This window comes from Acinonyx jubatus, chromosome A2 (assembly GCF_027475565.1).
Source record: "Acinonyx jubatus isolate Ajub_Pintada_27869175 chromosome A2, VMU_Ajub_asm_v1.0, whole genome shotgun sequence".
NCBI classification, from domain to species: Eukaryota; Metazoa; Chordata; class Mammalia; order Carnivora; family Felidae; genus Acinonyx; species Acinonyx jubatus.
Window position 1 is genome coordinate 45,613,288 of NC_069383.1, and position 19,902 is coordinate 45,633,189.

Genomic DNA, 19,902 nt, shown 5'->3' on the forward strand with positions numbered 1-19,902 from the left:
GATTGATGGATAAAATTCAAAGTCATAGCCACTAAAACTACCAGAGAGATACTTTTCATTACCAAGGTGATCAAGTCACTTCTCCTGCCTAAGAACTCCAGCTTCTCATTGCTTTCAGAACACTGTCTGAGTGCCTAAGAAGACCTTAGGTGCCTTCTGAGATCTGTGCCTGCCTGCCTCTTGCCTTGCCTTCATTCTTTGCCCCTCCCACACATGCTCCATGAGCAGCTGGAAATAACAACAGTCCTGGGGTTCACGGCATTTGCATGCCTTGTTCCCTCTGCTTGGTTTGGGTCAGCTAGTAGCCAAGACCGGGGATAAGGTGGGGCAGGAACCCAGCAGGTAGGGGCAGCTTCTGGGTCATGGTCCTCGGTGGGCGGAGCTAGTTGGGATCTCACAACATCAGCAGAGGCTTGTGGTCACTGTAAGTCAAGATCACAACCCAAGAGCAATGCCGCACACTGAGACGAGGGAGATGAGGCAGGGTGGTCAGAGGGCTCAGAACCCGTGAGTGGGCTTTTAGGTTTACTTCTGGAGGACTCCTGTGAGTGCCTGGGCACCCTAGCACACCCCCATCATCAGACTTACTTCACAGCCCCATGGTTTCTTAGCTATATGACCTTTCAAACAACCCTTTCCTTATTGATTAAGTGAACATAACAGTGGCTGGAATGACATTATAAAATGCATGTAAAGCTCATGGCATAGTGCCTGAAACATGGTCAGTACTCAATAAATAGTTATTTATATTCCCATCAAGACTATGAGTGCTTCCAGGAGCCTTCTTAAAATAAGACCATTACCTCTCACCCATTACATAGATTTCTAGGGGCTCTGGGAAGGGATTTTTGCTCCCTATCCTCTTCATAATTTTCCCCTGAGCTAGCTGATGCCTGAGTGAGGCTTTATGCTATTCATTTAAAGGTGCTATCATTATTAAAATGCCTTCTAGAAAGCCTGGTTTGTGTATGTGTGTGGTGTGTGTCTAAATTATTGCTCACATCAGTCAATAGCGTCTTAGTGAACAGGAAATCTTTGAGAATCCCAAGAGATCTCAGTAGATGATTGTACATCATGCACACAAGGTTGCCACTGAGTTTGGAGGCCAAAGGTTTGAGGATGGGGGCTGGCAGGGGGGCATGTATAGGGGTGTGGATGAGGAGTTAGGGGGGTGAGATGAGGAAGGGCGGCTAGTGTTCTCCAAAGGCGGCAAGCACATTTTGAGCATGTCCTATGAGAAGGTCTCTCTGGGACAGGCTTTCATATGTTAGTTCTTTATATCCTTACCACATCACAAGAATTATCGTTCCCGTTCTAACAAGAGAAAATGGAGGCTAAGAGCATTCAGTGTCCTGCATGGGGCCACACAGCAGGTGACTGGGGAAGCTTGGGTTTGAACCCCAGTCTGCCTGAGTCCAAAGCCCTGCCTTCTTTAGCAGCTAACTACCTCCCCAAGGGACCGAAGGGTCCACTGCCCTCCTGACACCTCTGAAGGCCCCTTTTAAAGTGCTCGGTACTATAGAAACTAGGCCCCTTAGGGTGGCCTCTCCGAAACCCCTCCTCCCCTAGCTGTTTCTTTTTAGGCAACACCTGTTTTGAAATGAGATTGCGTTCATCCCTGCTTTTCCTTACTTCTCAACTCACATAATCCCTCTTCCTGGCTCACCTGGCTGAACGCTAGGAGGTGTGAACTGATAACCCCCTAGGACCCATCCCATCACTCAGGGCATCTGTAGGACCTCAGTGATACAGACGGGGGGAGGTGGGGCTCAGAGGGGAACTTGGGAGGGAAACTTGAGCCCAATGAAAAAACAGACAAATGTCTGTTGAGCACCTACTATGTTTTCAGGCTTTATATTCTCTTATTCAACCTATGTAATAGTCCATTCAGGCAAGCGAGGCTTAAAAGCTCCTGTTCATTTCTCTTCTTATTAATGATGACCAAAGTCACAGTGTTTGGGGATGGTTATTGTGGAAGAAATAGATACAAATTCAGGCTTTAGCTTCTCTGTACTATGACATCTTTGGAGTGGCGATATTTCATATGTGAGAGAATGAATTCTGAATATTATTTGGGGAAGGTCAGTTTGAACTATTGAAAAGCTGTAATTCTTGATTCTAGGTTTCAAAAGTTATAGTTTTATTGTATATGAATACAAAGAGACCAAACTTGGTTAATGGTGGGTGTGTTCATTAATTATTTTTCCTGCAGCTAAGGACAGAATCAGAGGAGTTGTTACAATGAGCTGTTACAATGAGTTGTAATTGGAACATCAACTTCATTAAGTGGCCACTTCTTTTTTTTCTTAAGTAAATTCTACACCCAACATGGGGCTTGAACTCACAACCCTGTAATCAAGCATCTCATTACCGACTGAGCCAGCCAGCCAGGTGCCCCTAAATGGCCACTTTTAAAGTGCCTCAAGGCTGGCCCTCTCCTGTTCCTCTTGTGTCTTTTCATACCATTAACACACTTTGCCATGTTCCATTTCTTTACAGAGCTTCCCTCCATACAAGTTATTCTCATTAGTCATCCTGGTTCTCTCTCTCTCTCTCACACACACACACACTCATTTTTTGTGCACCCATTATTTTAACTCTATGACATTTTTATTTCTGATAAAAGAAATTACAAAGCAAAACTAAGCCTCAACCTGCCTAAAGGATCACAAAAACCTGAATATGCAGGTTCTAAATGAATGTTTGCAGGGTATTAAAGGCACTACCTTAGCGCTGCAATGTGAGTTTTCTCCAGCAGGTGGCGGTGGTGTGTAGGAAGAAAAGCTGCACTCTGAGACCAGGGTCTCCAGGATAGACCAGAACAGACGCTGACTGGGAACATTGCATTTGAGTCTGCAATCCTGTATTGAGCCGCTCTAGTCTCCGGGCGCCGCCCTAAATGTGCAGCGGATCCAGTAGGAGTGAGGCAGTGTCACCCAGCTTGGGGACCTCACAGTCATAGGGGACAATGTGTCCTTGTCTATCAGGCAGGGTCATTCCTTCTGCTTTTAGAGAAAAACCTTAAAAACAAATCCCACACCTTGTGGACTGCTGGTAGGAATGTAAAATGGTACAGCGGATGTGGAACACAATACAGCAACTCTTCAAACAATTAAAGATAACTATTTGATCCAGTTCCACTTCTGGGTATATCCTTAGAACAACCAAAAGCAGGAAGCAACCAAGTGTCCATAGACAGATGAGCAAATAAGCAAAATGTCGTGTATCCGCAAAAAGGATGATTATTCAGCCTTGAAAAGAAAGGAAGTTCTGCCACGTGCTACAAGGAATAAACCTTGAAGACATTATGCTGAGTGACATAAGCCAGTCATAAACAGGCGAATACTGTAAGATTGCATTTATATGAAGTACTTCAGAGTGGTCAAATTCATAGAGACAGAAAGTAGAAGGGTTGTTGCCAGAGGCTGGGGGAAGGGGGAGTGGGGAGTTCTCGCTTCATGGGTACAGAGTTCTAGTTTTAGAAGACGAAAAGAGTTTTGGACCCCAGTGATGATTGCACAACGTAATGCCACTGAACTGCACGTTTAAAAATGGTTAAGATGGTACTTATGTGTATTTTACCACACACACACACACACACACACCCCTCCATAACAAGTCCTCTGCCCCTGGGCCCCCTTGTAGTGTTTGCCCTCATTATAGAGACACAATAAAATTCCTAAGCAAACCTACACACATGTCCAGGCAGGGAGCCTGCAAACAAGACCTGGGAAGAGAGTGTGTTTTTAATTGCTTGCCAATTGTAGCAGTTGTGACCTTTCAAAGATACCAAAAAAAGATAAATCCCCTGCCTGTGGCTCTAGCCACAGACCCACAAGCAAAAAGAAACAATTGTTTATTGACCATCTACTCTGGGCCAGGCGGTCTACTTTATATTCTCTCATTTAACTTTTATTACCACCTCAAAGAGCCAGGATAGGCCATTATTCTCACTTGACAGGTAAAGAAACAGAGGCTCAAAGTTCACAATATTCCCCAAGATCCAGAGCTAGTGAGTGTCAGGGGTGGGGTCTGAATTCTGACTCCAGGGGATACTCTGATAAGGAGCCCGAAGGCCTAGGCTTTGCTTCTATTAAGGCAGAGCTTAAGTGTGAGGGGAGGGTATGAGGATCACCCGAGGCCCTTTCACCTGGTGAGAAATCAACTTCCCATCTGGATTTGGTAGAGGATTCTGCAATTCTAATGAGCTCCCAGGTGTCAGGGAAGGTGCTGGGCCACACTTGGAGTAGCAAGGCTTTAATCTGCAGACATTCCAGAACTTTCTGCATCTCAGCAGCTTTGTCTCAGGACTCTAAGCCAAAAGAACTTCCTTTTCCAATTTTTACGTTGTTAGCTTCACACAATTTATTAGGCATTATGTTCTAACAACTTAGCCATTTGAAAAGAATTATATGCATAAATAGAAAGAAAACTATGATACTTTAATTTTATTCTTAAACAACCACAATTACCAATGAGATATATGCACACCCGAGGCCTGCACAATTTCTCAAACCTTGGAATCACTGTGGACAGCAACACCCTCATTCACTGTTCTTTTTTTTTTTTTTAAATGTTTTATTTATTCTTGAGGGAGAGACAGAGCATGAGCAGGGATGGGGCACAGAGAGAGGGAGACATAGAATCTGAAGCAGGCTCCAGGCTCTGAGCTATCAGCCCAGAGCTCGACGCGGGACTCGAACTCACGGACCATGAGATCATGACCTGAGCCGAAGTCGGATGCTCAACTGACTGAGCCACCCAGGCGCTCCCCTCATTCACTGTTCTTTATTGGTGTGTGTGTGTGTGTGTGGGTGGGTGTGGGTGTGTGACACACTTGCTCTTTAGCACAGCAGCAGTCGAAAACTCAGCTTTGAAAAGATAGGACATGTTGAAATATGAACTACCTGGAATCAGTAGTGAACACAGAATCCGACAGATATCAAGTATTGATGTATTTCCCTCAAAATTTAAAGGATCCATAACGCTCCAGGGTTCCTCGGTGCACGGTTTGGGAAGCATGGCTTTAAGACACTGATTTGTGTTAGAGAACAGCAGTAAGGAGCCTGGCCAGGGCTTTGGACCAGGAGCCAAGGGACTCTTTAAGTTACTTTGTGACCTCAGCAGGTTGCCAAGGTCTTGGGGTCATTTTCTGACCAGAGTGGGGACCACATGAACTAACTTTTAAGATCCTTTAGATAAAATATCTATGATTTTAATGGTCAGTGCACACGTCTCTGGGGCCGTGGCTTATCATCAAATCTCACAGCACCGTCTTCATAGGAGTTGCTCAATAAAGAGCTGTGCAATGAGCACTTTCTAAAAAAACATCTTAATTTCTGGTGGAATGGGGTGGGTGGAGATTTTATTACTTTTGAAATATCCAGAGCATTTTTAGGTGTGAAAGAAACTTTTCAGGGGCCAGTGTTTTACAAGTAATTTTAAAAGGATGCATACATAGTGAAGCCATTTGTGTCATGGAATCCCGGAAGGGCAGGGATATTAATAAACAATGAACAAGGACTCAAAACTAAAGTCTGGGAGTGGCTGGGTGGCTCAGTTGGTTAAGCATCCGACTTCAGCTCAGGTGATGATCTCGCGGCTCATGAATTCTAGCCCCGTGTCCAGCTCTGTGCGGACCACTTTGTGGGTTGAGAATCTTAGGCATCCATGGTCCCCTCACCAACCCCTGTGCAGAGGGGTGACATGACTGTGTGCTACATTCAGCAAACGACATAGCTCCCAAAAGCCATAACTGGGAGGGAGCTCCCTGCCCTATTTTAATGCTGGGGCTCAGGTATAATCCAGGTAATTGAAAGAAACCATTGGGAGTGGACAAGGAGACAATCTCTATCTGTTTGAGAGGTAAAAAATTAGGCATTGTAAGCCAATTTATTTAATGAATAACAAACACAGATCAGCAGAATCCTAGCCATTCTTATTCTTTTTTGCGTGGAAACCCTATAAAATGACTTTCCGTTTCAAATGGAAGTTCCAAGCTCAGAGCCTGACACACATCCCTAAAACGACCTCACGTCAATATCAGGATGAATCACTGTTACCCCCCACCTAACTCAGCAATCCTCTCCCCTAATCATAAGGAGGCATCAGGGCTCTACCAAACCTATCTTTTGAGGATCAGATTAAAGAACATCCACCAATGAATCCTCCAGGTCTTCCTTGGTTTGCAGTTTACCGTTATTAATTTTAGTCATATTGTTAACACAAATTGCGGGAATGAAGAGCTCTAAGTATGTGGGCGTGTAAGTCGGAGTTCTTTAGAGAAACAGAACCAATAACACAGAGAGAGAAAAATCTGAGGCATTGGCTCATGTGATTGTGGGTTTGCAAGTTTGAAATCTGCAGGGCAGTCCAGCAAGCTGCAAACACAGGCAGGGTTTCTACGTTGCAGTCTTTTTTTTTTTTTTTTAATGTTTATTTAATTTTTTGAGGCAGACCGAGAAAGAGAGGGAATGAGTCGGGAAGGGCAGAGAGGAGACAGAGCGGGAGACACAGAATCTGAAGCAGGTTCCAGGCTCTGAGCTATCAGCACAGAGCCTGATGCGGGGCTCGAACCCACGGACCTCGAGATCAGCCAAAGTCAGTCGCTTAACCGACTGAGCCACCCAGGTGCCCCAACCTGCAGGCTTGAGGTCAAATTTCTTCTTTGGGAAACTTCAGTTTTTGTTCTTAAGGCCTTCAAATGATTGCATAAGGCCCGCCTACATTGTGCTCTACCGACTTAAATGGGAATCACATCGTAATCATACTTTCTCAGCAACATCTATCCTGGTATTTGCCCACAGTTGGCCACCAGAGGCTACCCAGGTGGACAAAATTCAGCATCACTGTTGGTGTCCAAAAATGATGGAGTCCCTCAAAAACAGCCTAAAATCAGCTATTTATCATAATTCAGTTGCTACCACTTTGAGATGAATAAAACCTAGAGGCAGAAAACATTCAGGGTGGAGGAACTTTTCCAGGTAAATGTCTTAAGAAAATGAAATACTGAAGTTCCTCCTCCAACGCCCCATGTCTGGGCTTCCTGGCCCCACACAGTGAATGGGAACATCTGAGTGGGTGTGGGAACATCTGCATGTGCGTGATCACAACAAGGCAATCAATCTCTGGGTTGATGTACCCTTTACATCGACATTTCCTCCTCCGCCAGGGCAAGTCCCCTCGGAATAACACCCTGCTTTTTCAGATTCAGAATTGAATGGAGCTCTGGGAAAATAAACAAAACGAAGGAATGCCCTCCATGCCCACCTCTCTCCTCTCTGGGCCGGAATAGGGGCCAGATCAACCCTGGTAAGAGGTAAACTTTGTGGAAGTTCGGCATCGTGCCTGGAGCATTGCGAAAAAAAGGTGTGCCCGGAACTATTTTGCCTTAGAGTTTACTGGGAAAATGCCATTTCCCCCCAAATATGTGGTCCTTAGTTGTATGAAGAGGTGATTTGTAGCCACTGACTGGTGGGAGCTTCTGGGAAGAGCTAAGCTAGTCCCACCCATTGATCTTCAGGCTCCCTTTTCATCCTTAGGGTCTTGTAGGTTCCTGTGAGCTTGCGGGAGCTGTGGTGTCTGATGCTCCTGCCGCCTCCCTCAGGCACTCCCCACCATGCAGCGACACAGACCGTTCAGTGTCATTCCTCCCTGTAAGGTCACCTAGAGGCTTCCCAGCAACGGGATGGGACGATGAAGGTCTGATTTCCCCTGCTGCCCTGCAAGGCCCTCCCTGATCTGCCTACCCGTACCTTTCCAGTTCATTACCCCGAAACTCCTTGCATTTTCTGGTCTAGTCTTTAGGTGTTCAGACCCACCAGGCTATGTTAAGTCTGTCTTGTCGCTTCCTTCCCCCGCTGTGTCATTTCCTCTTTTGTCCACCCTTCCTATCCGCTTTCATCGGTCCTCTCACCCTTAAGCTTTTTCTGGGCCACTCATTTCCTTCCAAGCAAAGTAAACCCACTATTAGGTGTGACCTCTGCCCCGCGAATGGGTATCTGCATGTATTGCAGTGAATTGTATCTATTTATTCATATGTGTGTTTTCCCTTCCTCACTGAGGACAGAAATGATTCAACCTCTCTGCCTGCGGCAACTAATAAAGTGCTTGCCACAGAGGATGCACACACGCTTCAGTTGAAAAACTGAAAATGAGGTCCTTAGCAAATGCTTATTTAACTGGGTTGACCTGGAAGCCCAGGTTTTCTTTCCCACACTGCAGGGGGGTAATTCCACTTTGGAAGGGCTCACAGACTGAGATGAACTGTGTGTAGACAGTTGACAGCTCAGAGGTCAGAGAGGCGGAGGGGTGGTTGGGTGGTGGTAAGAGGGGAAAGGGGCTGACGTGTCCCTGGGGAGGACTGGGGGATGCTGGGGTGGGGGGAGCTGGAAGCCTGGTAAAGGGGGTGAGGAGGAAGTCTAGTGGAGGGAGCAGAAATTGAATGCAAGAAGTGAGACTGGAGGTCAGTGATCCTGAAATATTTTCTGCAGAGATGAAAGCATCTGTGTGTGTGTGTGTGTGTGTGTTTTGAGTATGTACTCTTGTGCATGCACAGACACGTGTGAGTTTGTTCAGCACAGTATCTGTCGGTGAGGTCACAAACAGGAGAAAGTGGGGAAGAGAGCTGAACTAAGATTGAGTTAACCAGAGGAACCAGAGGCTTTAAGTGCAGGATCACAATTACTTGTCCCATCAACATGGTAAGGAAGGTATAATAAGCAAACTGTTTTTACACATGAGGACACTGAAGCGAAGGGAGGCTAAGGAACCCACCACCGAAGGCATAGCTGGTAAATGACCAAGCCGCCAGTCAAACTGGGTCAAACCCCACAGGTGTAGTTCCAAAGCTCCCCATGTGGTACATGTCCTCCCTGGATGAATATTTGTGCTCTCAAATTAGGTTTGCATGTTTTTTATACAGCATGGTCCTGACAGAAGTTTAAATTGTTTCATTTCCTCTCCTGGAATCAATCAGAAAAACTTGTTTTGTAGCAATTATGATCCTGGATTAAAGGGAGAAATCTCCTGGTATTTTTTCCCCATGCCCAAGCATCTCTCACTTACCTGATACTGTTCTTTTTACTGGACTGAGCTTGCGATCTGGAGCTGGCCTTCAGTCCATCTCCTTGACAGGAATCCTTCCGGGTATAGCCCTGCCCTTCTCCAAGATCCCTTGTGTGAGAAGCGTTTCCTTGATGTAAAACGGGGAGTCAACTACAGGGTACAATGGATTCAGATTCGGAGGGTTTTACTGAGGTTAAATTTACTGCTACTATTAAACTTTAAAAGGGCCATGCAAGGGGCGCCTGGGTAGCTCAGTTGGTTAAGCGTCTGTCTTCGCTCAGGTCACGCTCAGGATCAGGCTCAGGATCATGATCCCGCGGTTTGTGGGTTCGAGCCCCGTGTTGGGGCTTGTACTGACAGCTCAGAGCCTGGAGCCTGCTTCGGATTCTGTGTCTCCTTTTCTGCCCCTCCCCTGCTCATGCTCTGTCTCTCTCTCAAAAATAAATAGGCATCAAAAAAAAAAAAAAATTAAAAGGGTCATGCAAGAGGTAAAAATGTTAAAAAATGCAAAACCTCTTTTTTGTCTTATTGCCTCCTCACCAAATGGCTGCTCTGTGGTGTATTAGGAGTTGAGGTTTTATGAAATTTGTCATTCATGCCAGAGCAAAGCCTCTGGTAAAGAGCAAATGAAATTCATTCATCCCGGGTTAATCCCAGACCAAGCCCATCAACCATGGTCTCTGGGCAGGGGCAGCCATATCTGAGGAAGGCCCAAGTGGAAGATTACCCTTATTCAGTGGAATGAACAAAGAAAATCGATGTTTACCAAAAAGCTTCTATCGTTTGTTTTATGCCTCCTTTATGATACACCAGGTGCTAGAAATTTTCACATTTTTATCATTTAATCTTTACAAAAGCATAGCAAAGTCCGATTTATTTGTTTGTTTATTTATTTATGATGAGGAAGCATGACTCCAAAGAGGTCAAGACATAGGCCTAGAGTCAAATCCCAGGCCAGTGGTTTGGAGTCTGAAACTGAGCCAGGTCTACCTGATTACAACGTACAAAACCCAGGCTCCAGACAGGAAAGATTTATCACCAGAGAATGTGGACTATGTTCTTCGGCTTCCACCCCTCTTTGCTTTCACTTCAGTCCTTAGAACTGAAATTCTCACGTTTCATTCTCTCTTTCTCTAAGCAAGCTCAGATTTCACCCCCTCTGTTATTTCTTCTACGACCTCCCTGGTGGTACTTAGCCTCTCCTCTGACCCCAACTCTTCCAGGTTCCAGGACTGACATTTGTCTAGCACTGCACGTAGTAAGTCATCAGCATTTGCTGATGGCTTCCTCTACGGTGGTGTGAACTCACAAAAGGCTGGGATGATGTCTTATTTTTTTTTAAGTTTATTTATTTATATTTTGAGAGAGAGAGAGAAAGAGAGAGAGCAGGGGAGAAGCAGAGAGAGAGAGAGAGACAGAGACAGAGACAGAGAATCCCAAGCAGGCTCCACATTGTCAGCATGGAGCCTGATGCAGGGCTTGAACTCACAAACCGTGAGATCATGACCTGCACTGAAACCAAGAGTTGGATGCTTAACCGACTCAGCCACCCTGGTGCCCCGCTATCTCTGAACTATCAGTATTCAGAAAACAGTGGATGATCCATAAATACCCAAGGAATGGGGGGATAAATTAATATAACTTCCAGAACTTCCAAATAGAAAACTGACCACAAGAACTCTAACATAACTTCCAAAATGACACCATCAGACCCAGAGCCAGGTTCTCCCAGATTTCTGGGCAGACCTGCACCTGATTAACACACATATATCCTCCAGATCTCAGTGCAAACAAATGCTGTTCCTCCAGGGAAGACTTTTCTGACTGCCCCTCCGCCTCCAAGACGAGGCCAGGCTCCTTTGTTATAAGTTCCCATAACCCTGATTTAGTCAATATAAATACTTAATTGAATTATTTCTGTTTGAAACTATCCTGCTGGTGGACTGTAGGCTTCCAGTGAGCAAGGTCCTTGTTTACCTTCCCATTACCATGTCTGGTATATGTCCAGTCCTGTGTTCAATAAGCGTTTATTGAGTGAATGTGGCTATTAAATTTCACACCAAAAGAAGAACACAGAACGTTGCGTCAAAGCCCAGAAGAGCAGTCAGGTTGACAGACCTTGGGCTCAGGACAGACAGGTTGGAGTGAAGCAAGAGTGGCGTGCCTGCAGAGCAGTTGAGGGTGTGGGATCTGGCGTTTGCAGGAGGGCTGGTGGGGAACCGAGGGTAGCTCGGCTCCTGGAGGGCGCAGCCAAAGCACGCTGGGAGGGGATGGGAAATCCAATGGTGGGGGGCAGATGCAAAAGGAGTCCGCTAGACGAAGTCTTTATCAGCAAAGAGACACAGCACCTTCTGAGGGGTTCCGGTGCAAATATGACAGGGTTCCAATCCCAGGGGTTATACTTATCATGTGAGCCTTGGGCTCTTACTTTTCTGGGACTCTTTCCCCTGCCTAGTGCCCGTGAATGGGATTGTTGTGAGGTTGAAATGAGAATCCACTGGGGATAGCATCCTGCTCAGGGCAGTTATCTGACCGTCTCATCTCTCTCCACACTCTCCCCTTTCAACCAAGCCTTCTTTGTGCAACCATGGCTGTGGTTGGACATCTAGCCTGGCTCTCTCAAGAGCAAAAGCATCTGAGTGTGTGTCTGTGGATTGGAGCTTCCTGTCTAGAGTTTTCCCAAGCATTCCTGGAAATCTAACAAATTCCATTATTGGGGTTATTTAACATCGAACATTTAACTTGGAGTTTCCAAACCCTACTGTCTCTGCCACACGAGGATGTTAACATCTCTTTCAACTTAAAGTCACTTGCTTCTCTACACCCAACCCAACTGCTTGGATGGTTGATTCTATTTCCAACCACAGCATCCCAAATCAGATATGTTTACATTCCAAACGTTTGCTGCCCAATACAATAGGCACTACCCACATGTGACTATTAATATTTAAAGGAATGAAAATTAGATAAAATTAAATATTGAGGTCCCAAGTCTCCCCGGTCACATTTCAAGTGCTCAGGAGGCATAAGGTGGCAAGTGCCCACCATATTGGACATCACACACTTACAGCATTTCCATCATTGCAGGGAGTTCTGCCGGTCAGCGTTGTTCCGAATAAATGGATGTTCATCTCCTCATTTAAGCTCCGTGATAAAGGAGCCCTGTTGTTGAGAGCCAATCATCTCTGAATGGCAAACATAAACTCTGCTCTAGAATTCTCCTTCTGTTGACCTCTTGTCTTACTACTGCAGATTAAGGTTGAGCTTGCAATGAAATGGGCCACAGGATGTTCTGTCTTTTGCCAAGCATTATGTGCTTACGTTGGTTTGAGAGAAGATTTGGGGTGAGATTTATATGCGTATGTTCACACACACACACACACACACACACACAAGCATGCAGTTAAGGGTTTTGTCGTGGAGCCTGTCTTTAAACCTCTCGTGACAAATCCAGAATACTCTCTTCTTCTCTAAAATTAATATCTGCGGCTGATAGGAATTTTGTTGCAGAGGCAGGGCTTGGTAAAACCAGGCCTTGATTTTCTGTAACTCCACTACATCGGAAGTAACGCTTTAAAGTACTAAAAAGTATAAATATTTGTACTGTTGGCAAATGTACATCGCTCCTTCACCAAATACCCAAATGGAGAAAAAAAATAAAAGCTTCCTCTCTGTTTTGGGTTGTTAGAGCAAAGCTCTAGGAGGGGATTTATAACTACACAGTTACAAATTATGAATGTGCATTTGTTCAAGAACTACACCCTGTTGATTTGCTATTTAGTTTTTTTATTGCTGGCTTTTGCTTTGCTCTATAGGAGACCGGCTGCAGATTTGGCGGCTGCTCAGACTGAGGAATCACCAGGGACATTGTTCCTATTCAGAAATGCACAGGGTATATCAAAGACGGAGCTTGCAAACATGTATATTAAAACCCATACATTACCCACACGATGAAAACCTGCATCCCACTCAACATGGGAGGCTTGGGGCTGAGTGTGAATCGAGGACTCTCACATTGGAAGCGGCTGAAGGAATGCTTGGCCTCCCTAATTACCTAGTTACTGTGCTTCCTAACTCTGCTCAGCAAAGTCCTCAGGGTTTCCGTAAAGGCCAGAGGAGGATGAGGGGAGGAGGGATGGCAGGGGAAACAGGGCGCTTCCCACCATGCTCTCTCTTAACACCTCTGCTTCTATGTGTTCTACATATCAGCCTTCCCAGTATCATTTCCTTTCAAAAGGATCCCTCAAACACTTGACAATGGAAACAAGAAGCTTTCCTGTGGGATTAAGGGGTTTAAGGAAGAGCAGGATTGGCCATAGTGCTTGTTTTCTTTCTGAACAGAAGCCTTAGAGCAATGGGTGTGGACCAGGATGCCTCAAGCCCTTCACATAGATGTTGGCTCATTTCAGCAAATGTGTGGAGTTTATTTTTGTCGCAACCACTGTCAGAAGGAACATAGAGCCACGTGGTTATGCAACGGGATGGTGGGGGGCAACGTGTGACTGCGAAAGAACGAAGGGATCACGTCAAGGAAAGAGCTCTTTCCAAGAACACATGAGAACTTGACATCAGGAAATTGTGCTAGCATTGACCAGAGCAGTAAAGAGTTGAATCAGTCGTGGGGCACCTGGGTGGCTCAGTTAATTGAGCATCCAGCTCTTGAACTCGGCTCAGGTCGTGATTTCACGGTCCGTGACTCGGAGCCCTGCATCGTGCTCTGTGCTGACAGCATGGAGTCTACTTGGGATTCTCTGTGTCCCCCTCTCTCTGCTCTTCCCTGGCTTGTGCATGCATGCTCTCTTTCTCTCTATATCAAAAATAAATACATAAACATTTAGAAAAGGAGCTGTATCAGTCACTTAGCATTAAAGGACAACCTGGTCGGCACTGCAAGAACTGGGGAAGATGCCTTATCAAAATTTCCTGAAGCAGGTAGTCTTGTCTTAATAATCTTTGCCTTTTAATTTCATCAATCGTGCTGCTACAAGATCTGGTCAGCGAAAGTGTGGAGAACATATGATATTTGAGTACCACTGCAAAAAAGTGTGAAAGAAACAGGTGCCCGCACTTGCCTAGGCTCATAGCAGCTCCCCTGTCCTTAGCACAGCCAGCGTCTGTCTCTTGGGTCCACTGAGGGCAGACTGATTAAGTAGCGACTGAAGTTTAAGCTTTGCGGCCCTTTACTTGCAGGGCCTTCTTGAATGCTGGGGGTAGCTGGGAGCCATAGAGTGTTCAGGGAGGAGGGAAAGCCAGGCTGCCATCTGGAAGCATTTCTGGTAAATTGTGAAAGAAGCCACAGAAGACCCTGATATTCAAGATTCCAGAACTTGGATTTACCCCAGGGATCCACTCTCCCCACATCGACACCCTCCTAGTTTCACACATTTCTTTCAAACTCCTGTCTCTCAACCTGCCTTTGCCTTCATCACTGCTGCTATTCATGGCCCCCTCCTGGTAACCAAGGGTCAGTTTGGTATTTAGGCTGGTTCTAGAACTACAGGAGGGCCCTGAACTTGACTATACTACCCTTAGAGGGTGTTTCACACATTTTCCCCTAGGGTGATCCCAGGACCCACGACAAGCCTGTAGGAGCTACCCTGGGTGCCTGGCAGCAGCTTTTAGCTGCAGAAGGTTGTATGCAGCAGTCATTCCTCTACACCCAGCTGCCAGGATCATAGCACAAGGTGGCAGTTGGTCCTTAGCTGTACAAAACTGTCAAAAGAGGGGTGCCTGGGTGGCTCAGTCGACTACACATCCAACTTCAGCTCAGGTCATGATCTCACGGTTTGTGGGTTTGGGCCCCGCGTTGGGCTCTGTGCTGGCAGCTTGAGGCTGGAGGCAGCTTTGGATTCTGTGTCTCCCTCTCTCTTCCCCCACCCCCCTCCAGCTCATGCTCAGTCTCTCTCTCTCTCTCTCTGTCTCAAAAATAAATGAACATTAAAAAAAATTAAAAAAATAAACAAACAACAAACATTAAAAAAAAGTCAAAAGATTAGGACTTTTTTTGTAACAGTAGGTCCTGGAAAAGTTCATGGCAAATGTGATTTCTTCCAAGACTCAGGCACAGGCGGGCATGGGGTCTCAGGGTCTTTGAATCCACACGACAAGCTGACTCACTTAGAAGTCACCTGGAACAGCAGGGATGATTTGGGCCTCGATGGGTCTCAGAACTCCTCCTGTTTACCTCAGCCTGTGGAGGCATTGGGCACACTAGAATTCTCATGTTCTCAGGAGTATGACGCACAGGACCTTGGGCTATAGTCAATGGGATGGACCAAAACTCTGCAGGCCGGAGGTCAAGGCTGATGGAAGGTATGTCTAACACTTCAGAGCTCCTAGCTTAAACTGTGCTGGGAAGCCAACAGACTGGAAAATGGACCGGAGGTACAGAGAATGCCTTCTGTGATTAGAAAAAAGAACAAAGATGCCTTCCACACGCAATTAATGAGAAGCTCAATTGCTCTTGCAATAATAATAATAATACATCTGAAAAAAAAACTGTTTTCACAAATTATATGGTCAAACCAACATCTTAGATTTTCCCTTGTCATTGGTCTCAAATGTCAATAGATTGGTATTTTCTCCACGTACTACGTAATCACTAGGGTGAACACATATGATGATAATACAGCAGCTTAAGGGGCACCTGGGTGGCGCAGTCGGTTAAGCGTCCGACAGGTCACGATCTCGCGGTCCGTGAGTTCGAGCCCCGCGTCAGGCTCTGGGCTGATGGCTCGGAGCCTGGAGCCTGTTTCCGATTCTGTGTCTCCCTCTCTCTCTGCCCTTCCCCCGTTCATGCTCTGTCTCTCTCTGTTCCAAAGATAAAATAAAAAACGTTGAAAAAAAAAAAGAAAAAAAAAGCAGACGCGTCAGGTGCCAGAGCACAGCGACTCTCTCCTTTCCCCTCGCGCTGGAAACCCCCCAACTCCAGTGTCTGTGAGGTCTTCACCTTGGCCGCCCATGGCACCTTTAAGCCATGACACTCACACCCTCAGGTTACTGGGCAACTGCCCCTCCCTCTGACTCCACCATTGATTCTGAGGGGAGAGGACTTGCTAACAGAAAACCCTGCTCACCGGAAGGTGGGCTGCTAATTGAGAGAACTCTCTCTGGTACCAACAGGAGGACCTGGGGTCCAGAACACAGACCAGCTTGCTGTGGCTATAGTGACTCTCCGGTCTACTGTAAGAGTTAGTAACCTTGTGTTCCTCCAGTTTGGCAGATGGCATGGCAGCCTTGCACTATCAGGTTTGGTGTCTCACAAAGTTCATTCCTTCGCCCACTCACTCGCTGGCATTTCTAGACCGTTTATGTCATGCTAAATTCTATGCCAGGCGTAGGGTGTTGGTGCAGAACCAGATGCAACCTCTGTATTCATGGCGAGGAGACAAAGGTTAACCAGTTTTGCAAATGGACGATCATGAAAGACAAGGACCATGAAGGAAAAGAACTTGGTGGTTGGAGAACATGTGAGTAATGGAGAAGCCTGACCTGGTCAAAGAGGTGAGGAAGGGGCACCTGGGTGGCTCAGTTGTTTAAGTGTGTGACTCTTGATTTCGGCTCGGGTCGTGATCTCACAATTCGTGAGTTTGAGCCCTTTATTGGGCTCCACACACTCCGCGGTGAGGAGCCTTCTTAGGATTCTTTCTCTCTCCCTCTCTCTCTGCCCCTCTTCTGCTCCCCCCCCCCCAAAATAAATAAATAAGTTTAAAACAAAAAGTGGCTAGGAAGAGGTTCCTTGGGGAGGTGTCATTTTGCTGAGTTCTAAAGGCTGGGTGGACTTCGCCGAGTGTCCTGTGGCCCCGGGTGGGGGAGTGGGTGGGAGGGAGGGGAGAGGAGCATCCCTGGAAGCGGCAGGATGCTGTGGTAGAGGGAATGTTGCACACGTTAGGAGTTGTCAGGAGGCCAACACCCCTGGAGCACAGAGGAGGGTGAAGGGAGTAGTCCCAGGCTCTAGATGTTTGCCTTTATTCTAAGCCAGGAGGAGACACTAAGGCGAGGTCAGACATGGTCAGATTTGGGTTTTGGAAAAGATCAGTCTGGCTGTGAAGTACAACAGAATGGATAATATGTGGGCCGGGGTGGAATGAGAAGATGAAGATAATCCACTCACCTCCTTCAAGCATAGGGTCTGCTACTCACCATCAAATTCTGGGTGTCAGAAAGGTGAAAATGTTTATGTACTTAGGCAAACATGAGTCTCCTTAGGGAGGGCGGGGAAAAGTCACGAAAGGGAACCGTTTACATATTGCATTCCTTTCTGGATCACTGAAAAACCTCCCTCTTTAAGCTTCTCTGTCCTCCAGAACTGGCTTTTAGGGGGATTTTCAGGGCAGTTTTGTAAAATACAAAGAGTGCTGGGTTAGGAGTTCAGAGACCTGAATTCCGGTCTTGGCCACTCCTTCAAGTCAATATCCCTGGCTAGTACGAGTTCCTACAATGGCTTCTGAGGATCCGGTGAGATGGTATAGGAAAAAGATTGAACAAACACAAGGGCTCAGAGCACGCTGTTCCTTTCATGAAGGGCATTATTTAAGTAGCATTTAATAAATTTTAAATATAGTTTATAAATGATTTGGTTGATAAATATTGAAGTATATACTGCTCTTTTTTGTAAAAATTTTTTTAATGTTTTTATTTATTTTTGAGAGGCAGAGAGAGACAGAGCATGAGTCAGGGAGGGGCAGAGAGAGAGAAGGAGAATCTGAAGCAGGCTCCAGGCTTTGAGCTGTCAGCCCAGAGCCCGATGAGGGCCTTGAACCCACAGACCGTGAGATCATGACCTGAGCCAAAGTTGGATGCTTCACCAACTGAGCCACCCAGGCACCCCTATATATTGTTCTTCTGAAGCTCTCACATAATTATAAGGACAAGAGGATCTGTAGTTTGCTATCTTAGTCAACCTTGATGTTCACATTTGTCATCAGGAGGCAGAGTGACATTGGTTAGGATGAGCACAGTGGTATTCCATTTTCTATTTCTTCTCTGGGAGTCCCCTGAAAAACGAGGACTCTTATTTTGCTGGAAGGACCTGCTACCGTAGGTTAGGAAATTCCTACCCTTTTCTTCTTGCAAAAGGTAAGCTGATATCAGGGGCTCTTGAGGCAAGAGCTCCTTTTGAATAGTGCATTATTTTCCCTGCACATTTATCTATGAGCAGTCTCCTGCCCTGATTTTGTGGGTCAGGAATTATGGCCATCCTAAGGTTCTGAACCCTCTGTACAGATGATACTTCAAAGCCAGTTCAAAGCAATCTTGTGTCCAGGAGAACGGGAGGGGGATATTCTCAGCTCATGGGTTTCCTGTACAGTCATTCCCTGCCTTGGGGAGTTTTTGAGTAACCTTTTCACACTTACAAATTACACGTGGAAAGGGAGCTTTAGTTCCACAAGATGACAGAGGCTCTACAAAATCCATTATGGAACTAGCCTCTTATTCTCAGCTAGGAAAAATAATTGCCTGACTAGCTTGTTTTCACAACCGCATGCTATCTCAATCTATCCTTGTTTTAAGAAACAACCTGGACAACACAGGCTTGGGAAGGAAAGTTCACTTAATTGAATTGAAAAGGAAACACGGCTTGAGTCCTTTATGATTCTATCCCTATCCTTCAGCACCTGCTTGGTTCTGCCTCCCCAAGTGATAATTAAACATGAGAAGTTGGCTGTGTGATCTCAGGCAACATCTTTTAAAGAGGGTCTGGATCTAAAGAAAGGCAGCAGTCCTGTGTGGGGGTGTCTCACATCTGGTGCCTCCTCATCCAGGTAGCTTGGGGTTGGTAGATGCCTTCAGAAGGGACAAATGGCCAACTGGTTTGCCAGTTCTGTTGGGATGCCTTTACTTTGGGCCTTCTTTCTGAATAGGCTACCATATAATGCTTTTATTTTCTTAATTCTATTATGCAGCTGGAGGGAAGTTGTTCACAACGTACTAAGAGCTGTTTATGTTAATCAGAATGTATCCTCATTATGAAGCCTCTTCTTAAGCTGCCCAGAAAAGGGCCACGTGGGTCAAGGGAAGTAAGGGAGATTAGATTTCAGTCCAAATCACCCCAGCGGTGTCCAGCATTGGTTGGATGTTTGACTGGCTTTGCCCCTCTGCATTCTGTGAACTCTCCTTTTCAGCAGAGACTGTGACGAAGGCCATTCCCAGAAGGAGGAGGGCTACTCTTTCAGTTAAGGCTGCGCAAGTGATGGGATCTCCTTATTGGAAGTCCTTTGTCAGGTGCTGTCATTGAATTCCGAATGATCGCTACCCATTTAATATCCAGGCAATGGAGATTTGGCAATAGAAGAGGTAGAGTCCTTGCTCCGAAAATGTCTTTAAAATTATCCTGTGTTACATATCGATGTGGTTTTTTTCATTCACAAAGCTCTTTGTCATACATGATCTCATTTCATTCTCAAACTATTAAGAAGGCCAAATAGGGATTCTTATTTTCATTTTTAAGAGAAAGAAACAGAGAGTTTCAGGGACTTGCTCAGGGCCGCACAGTTGTGATTGGAACCCAAGGCCTTTGTCTCTACAATAGCCCGTCTACTCTCCACACCATCTAGAAGTCAGAAATGAGTTGGGCTTTCCCTGAGTAGCCTGTGAGTTTATTGAGTAGACCCTGAAAGCATGGCTGCAGGAACACACCATGCTTATCAGCAAATCTGATAGCAGAAGAAGTGATATAATCCTATTATGTACAGTAGTTGCCTTCAGTTTCTTAAAGAATTTATGGTGGCCCTGTTGCACCACTTATGCCTAAACCAGCAGCCTGGCCACATCTATTCCCCTCCTCCCTGACCCCTGGGATTGAGGCCATCAGAAGTGAAAAGGGAGTCCTGGGAT